The sequence below is a fragment of the Thalassophryne amazonica genome, chromosome 4 (assembly GCF_902500255.1).
Source record: "Thalassophryne amazonica chromosome 4, fThaAma1.1, whole genome shotgun sequence".
In the NCBI taxonomy this organism is placed as follows: Eukaryota; Metazoa; Chordata; class Actinopteri; order Batrachoidiformes; family Batrachoididae; genus Thalassophryne; species Thalassophryne amazonica.
The window spans coordinates 117,173,824-117,182,430 of NC_047106.1; the positions used below are offsets into that span (position 1 = coordinate 117,173,824).

Sequence of the window (8,607 nt, forward strand, 5' to 3'; positions counted from 1 at the left end):
ACCGACAGGCGTGGAAAAACTCACGCATGCGCGCGAGGGTTCAAGCATGTCTGACGTAAAAACATATGAATGAAATCCATATAGTTTTTGAAAAAAATAAAAAGGACCTATACTTTATGGACAGACCTCGTATATATATATATATATATATATATATATATATTATATATATATATATATATATATACACTCAACAAAAATATAAACGCAACACTTTGGTTTTGCTCCCATTTTGTATGTGATGAACTCAAAGATCTAAAACTTTTTCCACATACACAATATCACCATTTCCCTCAAATATTGTTCACAAACCAGTCTAAATCTGTGATAGTGAGCACTTCTCCTTTGCTGAGATAATCCATCCCACCTCACAGGTGTGCCATATCAAGATGCTGATTAGACACCATGATTAGTGCACAGGTGTGCCTTAGACTCCTCACAATAAAAGGCCACTCTGAAAGGTGCAGTTTTATCACACAGCACAATGCCACAGATGTCGCAAGATTTGAGGGAGCGTGCAATTGGCATGCTGACAGCAGGAATGTCAACCAGAGCTGTTGCTCGTGTATTGAATGTTCATTTCTCTACCATAAGCCGTCTCCAAAGGCGTTTCAGAGAATTTGGCAGTACATCCAACCAGCCTCACAACCGCAGACCACGTGTAACCACACCAGCCCAGGACCTCCACATCCAGCATGTTCACCTCCATGATCGTTTGAGACAAGCCACTCGGACAGCTGCTGAAACAATTGGTTTGCATAACCAAAGAATTTCTGCACAAACTGTCAGAAACCGTCTCAGGGAAGCTCATCTGCATGCTCGTCGTCCTCATTAGGGTCTCAACCTGACTCCAGTTCGTCGTCATAACTGACTTGAGTGGGCAAATGCTCACATTCGCTGGCGTTTGGCACATTGGAGAGGTGTTCTCTTCACGGATGAATCCCGGTTCACACTGTTCAGGGCAGATGGCAGACAGAGTGTGTGGCGGCGTGTGGGTGAGCGGTTTTCTGATGTCAATGTTGTGGATCGAGAGGCCCATGGTGGCGGTGGGGTTATGGTATGGCAGGCGTCTGTTATGGACGAAGAACACAGGTGCATTTTATTGATGCCATTTTGAATGCACAGAGATACCGTGACGAGATCCTGAGGCCCATTGTTGTGCCATACATCCAAGAACATCACCAATATATATATATATATATATATTCTATTTCTACCTCATTTTCTTATTTCACTGTACTGTTACTAGTATTATTATTATTGCTTATCCTTGCACATGCTGTTTGATGAACATTTTCCTCTACTTGCAACTATCTTGTGTGTTTTTTAAGAGCTGACGTAACATGTGAATTTCTCCTCTGTGAGATCAATAAAGTTTATCTTATCTTATCTTATCTTAAGATATCAAAGGAGTGGCTTCGGGACAACTCTGTGAACATCCTTGAGTGGCCCAGCCAGAGCCCAGACCTGAATCCAATTGAACATCTCTGGAGAGATATGAAAATGTCTGTGCACCAACGCTCCCCTTCCAACCTGATGGAGCTTGAGAGGTGCTGCAAAGAGGAATGGACAAAACTGCCTAAAGATACCTGTGCGCAACGCTTGTGGCATCATTTACCAAAGATTTGAATCTGTAATTGCTGCCAAAGGTGCATCAACAAAGTATTGTGCAAAGGGTTGAATACTTATGCACATGTGATTTCTTAGTATTTTATTTTTAATAAATTTGCAAAAATTTCAAAAGAACTTTTTTTCATGTTGTCATTATGGGGTGTTGTGAGTAGCATTTTGAGGGGAAAAATGAATTTGTCTCAACGGAGTTCAGTCTTCAACGTAAAACTCTTCTTCAAAGCTAAATCCACTCCTCGTCACGAATTTCCATCATGTACCACTCAGTTTAGGTTCAGTAAACTTGAAGAAACAATGATGCCACACTGGAACTATGGACATTTACTCACAAGAAATTAATATAACAACGAACTTGTCTCCTCTACTTCTGTGACTGGCAGCACTGCCATCACAGCCTTTTATATTTGTGCTTAGCACCCCTGCAGATAACTGTGGCTACTGCAGTATCAGAATCTTCCAGAATACCACAAAGTGATAAGTGCAAATCCCAGACCGATCATATGAGGTCATTGTCATTCTTCACTCCTTTATTCCTTCACTTCTTGTAATCTTTTACAAAGAAATAGACTGACAGACTTTTCTGTTTGAGCTATTTGAATATCCCCCTCCACAGAAAGCTATACTGGAGGTTAATCCACACCCCCTGACCTATGACATTAATGCAAATCCTCTATCTGTCTTTTTGTACTCAATAATAGTATGACTATTTATTAAAGCCATCATTGACAAATCCAAACTGAAAATGCAGCAGCTGTGGTCCTGTGTTTTTGACTCAGCGATTTCAACTCTACATACATTTACAGTTCTGTGAAGAAATTTTGCAACACCTTGAGCTTTAGAACATTTAAATTTTTATGACAACAAATAAAAAATTAAGAACTAGAAGCACTCAGAGAGTGCAAACAAACCTCCGCCAAGGCCATGGGGTCACTGACGCCATAACATCTACACGCCGTGGAATCATTGAACCTAAAAAAGTCTAACAATGATGTTTGGTCAAGGTAAAAATGTTTCATCTGCTGTGACTGAATAGCATGTATCCTTAGCGCTTGGCATCACAGTTTATTGCAACTTGCACCTTTCCCAGAAGCTGCTGTCATCTGAGCACTGATATTGATATTGCATGTGCTTATAGACAAATACAAATAAGAGACAAAATTGAATTTATTATTCAACTAAACTGCAAATATATGAATTTTATAACATTTATGAAACACTTCTCTAAACAAGGCCATAGGGTCACTGACCCTAAAGAGATTCCCTCCTTGGCACAGTGATCAATTTCTCTGAAATTGTAAACTCTAAAATTGTATATAATAATCACTAGATTATTAATATATAAACAAAAATAAATTTAAGAAATATTACAATTTGAAAACAAATGCACCCGAAAGTGATGACAGCTGCAACTGCTTAATGCTAACTTTACCATTGAAAATGCCAGACATGCTAACGCATTAGCATCGTGATCCAGATCACCACTAAAATTTAATCACTTGTTCCTCTTGTCATTTCCAACCACTCCACAAAATTTCAACAAAAATAAATTCAAGAAATATTACAATTTGAAAACAAATGCACCCGAACGTGATGACAGCTGCAACTGCTTAATGCTAACTTTTAACATTGAAACTGCCATAGACATGCTAACGCATTAGCATCGGGATCCGGATCGTGATCTGGATCACCACTAAAATTGAATCACTTGTTCCTCTTGTCATTTCCACCACTCCACAAAATTTCATCAAAATCCGTTCAAAACTTTCTGAGTTATCCTTCTGACAGACAGACAGACAAACAAACAAACAAAAAACGCGACCGAAAACCTCCTTGGCGGAGGTAATAATTCAAGTTTATTTACTGTATGTTAACATTTCTAAAACTGTGCTCCATTAACAAATTCACAGTAAAATCCAATCTCCACAGCATGACATAAATTACATAAAAATATCAAACCAACTAATGGAGTGCATAAGTATATAATACAACGAAATCATCACTTTCAGAGACAGTTTTGTTTCAACAGGCCAGGGGATGAAAACAGGAATGTTTGCAAGTCACTGAATACATCTTGTACTTCATTTACATCAATCTTTAAGAAAGACAAACGATATGGCACTATATGGTACATCTGTATGGAAGAGGCAGTTCTCCAAAACTCAGTGATGTGCAAGAAGCAGACTAATGAGGGCTGTTAACCCTCAGAACGGGAATCAGCTGCAAATCGTGAATTATCCACAATAATAATTTTGCTGCAAACCATGAGTAAAATATTCCACAAAACATGAACACAGGTCTCACAAACATAAGTTGCAAAATGTGAATATCATTCATGATATTAGTGCTGGGTTGAAAAGATCGATTTATATATATGTGTGTGTGTGTGTGTGTGTGTGTGTGTGTGTGTGTGTGTGTGTGTGTGTGTGTGTGTGTGTGTGTGTGTGTGTGTGTGTGTGTGTGTGCGCGCACACTTCTCACCAGCATTATATCAGTGTGCCTGAAAAAACAATGCTGCAGTTGGGCCGTTACGCTGTTTCCGAGGGTGTGTAATGGAAACAATTTAATGATCTTTTCTCTACATTGATTGTGGATGCGCTGGTACTGATTTAGAAGCAGCACGTCCACAATTTATTCATCAACCTCTGTCAAAGCCATTTAAAGATATCAATCATGACTACTGGGACCGTTGTTCCCGGCAAGAAAAGAGAATCATCTGCCGTTTATAATTCACACAGCAGTTTTCTTTTCAGTCCTCATAACGTGCCATTTCCATGGGACAGCGCACGACTGTCTCCGGTATCAACTGTGGGAGAACTTTTCCCATAGCTGCGTTCTCCTGCTGCAGGAGAACTAAGGAGAACCCCCCCCGCACCAGTCTCTTTCTCCTGTAGCGTGCTGTGCAGCGAGTGCTGCAGGCGCGAGTTTGTGGAGGGGAAACTGGGGCCATTATCCCCTGGAATAATTGAATGCACTCTGAAACACTATTGCCTCCATTTTGAGGGCCAAATTTTGTGAAGTAGTATTAATATGTTGCATAACTAGACAATCAGGTAACAGCTCAAAGAACGGTTTTAATCACACTAACCCAAATCGATATTGGATCAAATCGAATTGAATCGAAATAATAAATTCTGAATCTTAAGAAGAACCAATTCCAACAGTCATAGAGAAGCCCATCAAGAGCCTTGGACAAGAGTATAATGCAGACTTCAAAGACACCCAGCAAATTGAGCAACTCTGGCAGGATATGGCAAATGGCCTCGAGCAAATCAACAACACTACACAACCGGGAAAACTGAAGCTTTGGTATTACCAGTTTGGGATGCTACTGAGACTCCTGTGGCCACTGACTCTGTATGGGGTCTCGGTCAGCCATTCCAATTGATTGGAAAGGCCAGTGAACTATCATGTAAGAAAGTGGCTCGGACTTCTCAAATGTCTCAGTGGCGTTGGACTTTACAGCGACGGATGCCAATTCCTAGTCTGGTTGAACAGTTTAAGTGTGCCAAGGTGAGGCTGGACATGTCACTCACTGACTCCCAAGACCCTGTGGTCAGAGGCGCTGCTCCAACCCTAGCAACAGAAAGATGTGGACTCCAACCACAGCTGTGCTACAGGACAAATCTGCTCTTCTCCATCATGATGTAGGGATTTTTTTCAGTGGCAGGAACTGGGAGACTAGTCAGGAGTGAGGAAATTATATTCATATGTTCGTTTTGTGAATTGTTCTGTAATTTGTGTCTGTACCATGGCCCAAGCAGAGGGTCACTCCTTTGAGTCTGGTCTGCTTGAGGTTTCTTCCTCAGAGAGAGTTTTTCCTTACCACTGTTGCTCTGGGGGTCAGTAAGGTTAGCCCTTACTTGCGTGAAGTGCCTTGAGGCAACTCTGTTGTGATTTGGCGCTATATAAATGAAAATAAATTGAAATTGAAATGATGTAGTGGGCCACACCCAACAAGGCAGAGGAGGCTATCTCGTATTATTTAAAGTGGTGTACAACGACTCAACAGCAAAATATTCATGATTCTAAGCCTATCCATGCACATGCAGTCACAATCAGTAGTCGCTGAAGGACTTTATAGCTACTTAAACTTCACTCTCACTCAATCAGCAACCGCATTTCTGGAAAATGTTGAATCTGCATTTTTTGGTGGGTGACATCACTCTGAGCAAACACAAAAACAGCTCAATGGTAAACCAAGAGAGTGAAAAGAATGTTGCAACATCAGATCATGAAACCAAAAATTAAGTCTCTTCGGCTGATCCCCTGTTTTCACTTGGGGTCACCACAGCAGATCCAAGGTGGATCTGCACGTTGTTTTGGCACAAGTTTTACGCTGGATGCCCTTCCTGACGCATAGAGAAATGTGGTAAGGGTGGGGTTTGAACTGGGAACTTTCCGCACTGAAACCGAGTGCACTAACCACATGGCCACCGCACTTGCAGTGTGAGATCATGAAACTACTGACTTATAATTCAAAAGTGATGGCTCAGCATTCATTCAGATCAATGGACCTGCCAGGCAGACACTTGGAAAAGTCGGGAACAGGGTACTCATTACTTTCAGGAGCTATGGACTTTCTACCAACTCGCAGTTATGCATGCTCATTGAGTGTGCCGCTCGGTTCCGTGTGCTCTGGACAGAGAAGAGATGACAAACACTTCACTCTCAATTCTCTTAATTTTTTGAGAGAGTCTATTGAATTTTGGATGCAGACATGCGCGGAGTCTGCTCTCTGTACTGGAGCATGATCCTGTATAACTGGCGCTGTGAACGTACAGCTGGAAATCTCCATGACGCTGTTTTTACAGGGTGCCTGAATACGCAGCTGCATTTCTTACACTCAGACTTTCCACCATTTCTGCATCAACGACGGACACTTATGAGCATGCACAAAACTGTCTGTCAGCATTTTCAAAAGGCTGCATTCAACGTGCACATGCAGCAGCAGCAGCCCCTCTTCTCACAGTGGATACTGGCTACTCTGGTACCACACCTGCTTTGAAATTATCATAGTTATCACCTTAAAAATGAGTCATCACGACACAAAGTCACACTTATGTAAACTTTGCAATTACTACTCCGCGACTCCATTACAGCACCAATCATAATGGATAACGGAAATATATTATTATCGCTATAACATATGGCTGCTGATTTGGCAACATAGAATGTCTGTAGCAGTTGTCACAGTCTCCTACAACACATCCTTGTGTCATTATGAATGTGTATAAACTGATCGAAATGTTGGAAATATCTTGATTGGAATTTTTCTTCTTACATTAGCAGCAGTCTGTTTTCATTCCATTTGACAGCGCGCACTGGAACATTTGCTCAGAGTGATGGAGGTAGACTGTCGGAAACACTCAGAAAAATTAGTATTTTGTTTTTCAGCAGTCTCCATTACTTATATTTTGATTGGCTTATGCTTAGAGATGGGTCAATGGAAGTGCACAAATTAATACTGCTTATGGCTTCTAACAGCCAAGTTGTTATGAATCATGTGCGACATGTCCTTGAAAGTAAATTTTACTACACATTTTTGTCACTGCATGCCATTGCTTTGGTTATATTTGCTTATATTTTTATTTGGGTGATTCTTAGACTACGGGCACTTATTATGTCCTTTGATCATATTGTATGAAAAACAGAAAAAAGGGGAAATTTCACACTTTTATAGTTATCTTTACAATGAAAGTGTGTTAAGAAATTTGTTCTAGTAGTCTATGATGACTTTTTCACCTTTTTTCAGCATCATTATATGCAAATATTGCCGTTTTGTGCTTATCCCACACCCAGACTTTTGATCTTCAATGATAAAAAGAATGGTAAAGAAACATTTTTTCTAATGTTTTAAAATACTCTCTGAATAAAATATTAGTAAATAGTCAAAACATAATTGGGGTATTCAATGTCATACAACTGTTGTGATTTTTTTTAAACAAAATGTAGTTGTCCCACACTATTGTCGTAATTGCCACCACAACACTGTAATGTCCCTAAACAGTTTGTATGAAAGATTGTTTGGGTAGTTTCTATGAGATAAACAGTGACATCAGAGCACATGTATATAGCACCAAATCACAACAAACAGTTGCCCTAAGGTGCTTTATATTGTAAGGCAATGGTGTGGTGGAAATTACATTTACAAGGCCAATACTGCCCGTAGTTAAAGAATCACCCATTTATGTCATGTTGTAGAGATTTGTTTTCATTGTAAGTTTTAGAAATTTTAATATGAAGAAGCCTGTATTAGTTTGACAAAATTTTGATGACATAAATATTTCAACTTAAATGATTAAATCTGCCATATAAAATATGTGACATTAATATTATGAACAACAAGATTTTAATTAACATTCTAGAATGTCCACAATAACCTTCTTGTGTTGAGGAAAAAAGAAAAACCCTGAACATTGTATTTGCACTCACAAAAAAATTTACTGTTCTTGTGTCTTATACACCTCTCTGCAGCTTCTCTCCCCCTGCCATCCCCTCATTACCCCATCCCCGTAGTGACGGTACCTGCTCCCAGACCACCAATAACCAGCAAAAATCTATTTAAACATAAAAATTCAAAAAGAAAAAAATAATATAGCACCTTCAACTGCACCACAGACTAAAACAGTTAAATGTGGTCTATTAAACATTAGATCTCTCTCTTCTAAGTCCCTGTTAGTAAATGATATAATAATTGATCAACATTTTGATTTATTCTGCCTTACAGAAACCTGGTTACAGCAGGATGAATATGTTAGTTTAAATGAGTCAACACCCCCGAGTCACACTAACTGCCAGAACGCTCGTAGCACGGGCCGAGGCGAAGGATTAGCAGCAATTTTCCACTCCAGCTTATTAATTAATCAAAAACCCAGACAGAGCTTTAATTCATTTGAAAGCTTGACTCTTAGTCTTGTCCATCCAAATTGGAAGTCCCAAAAAACAGTTTTATTTGTTGTTATCTATCGTCCACCTGGT

At 39.7% G+C, this 8,607-nt stretch overlaps 1 long non-coding RNA gene across 1 annotated transcript in view; it reads right to left on the reverse strand.

Annotated features, from left to right (window-relative positions):
* The window catches only part of LOC117509270, a 24,455-nt gene extending 18,486 nt beyond the window's left edge, over positions 1-5,969 (reverse strand). Inside the window, exon 1 of the long non-coding RNA XR_004560346.1 lies at positions 5,868-5,969. This is a non-coding gene — a long non-coding RNA (uncharacterized LOC117509270). The remainder of the gene's footprint in view (positions 1-5,867) is intronic.
* Positions 5,970-8,607: the final 2,638 nt, after the last annotated feature.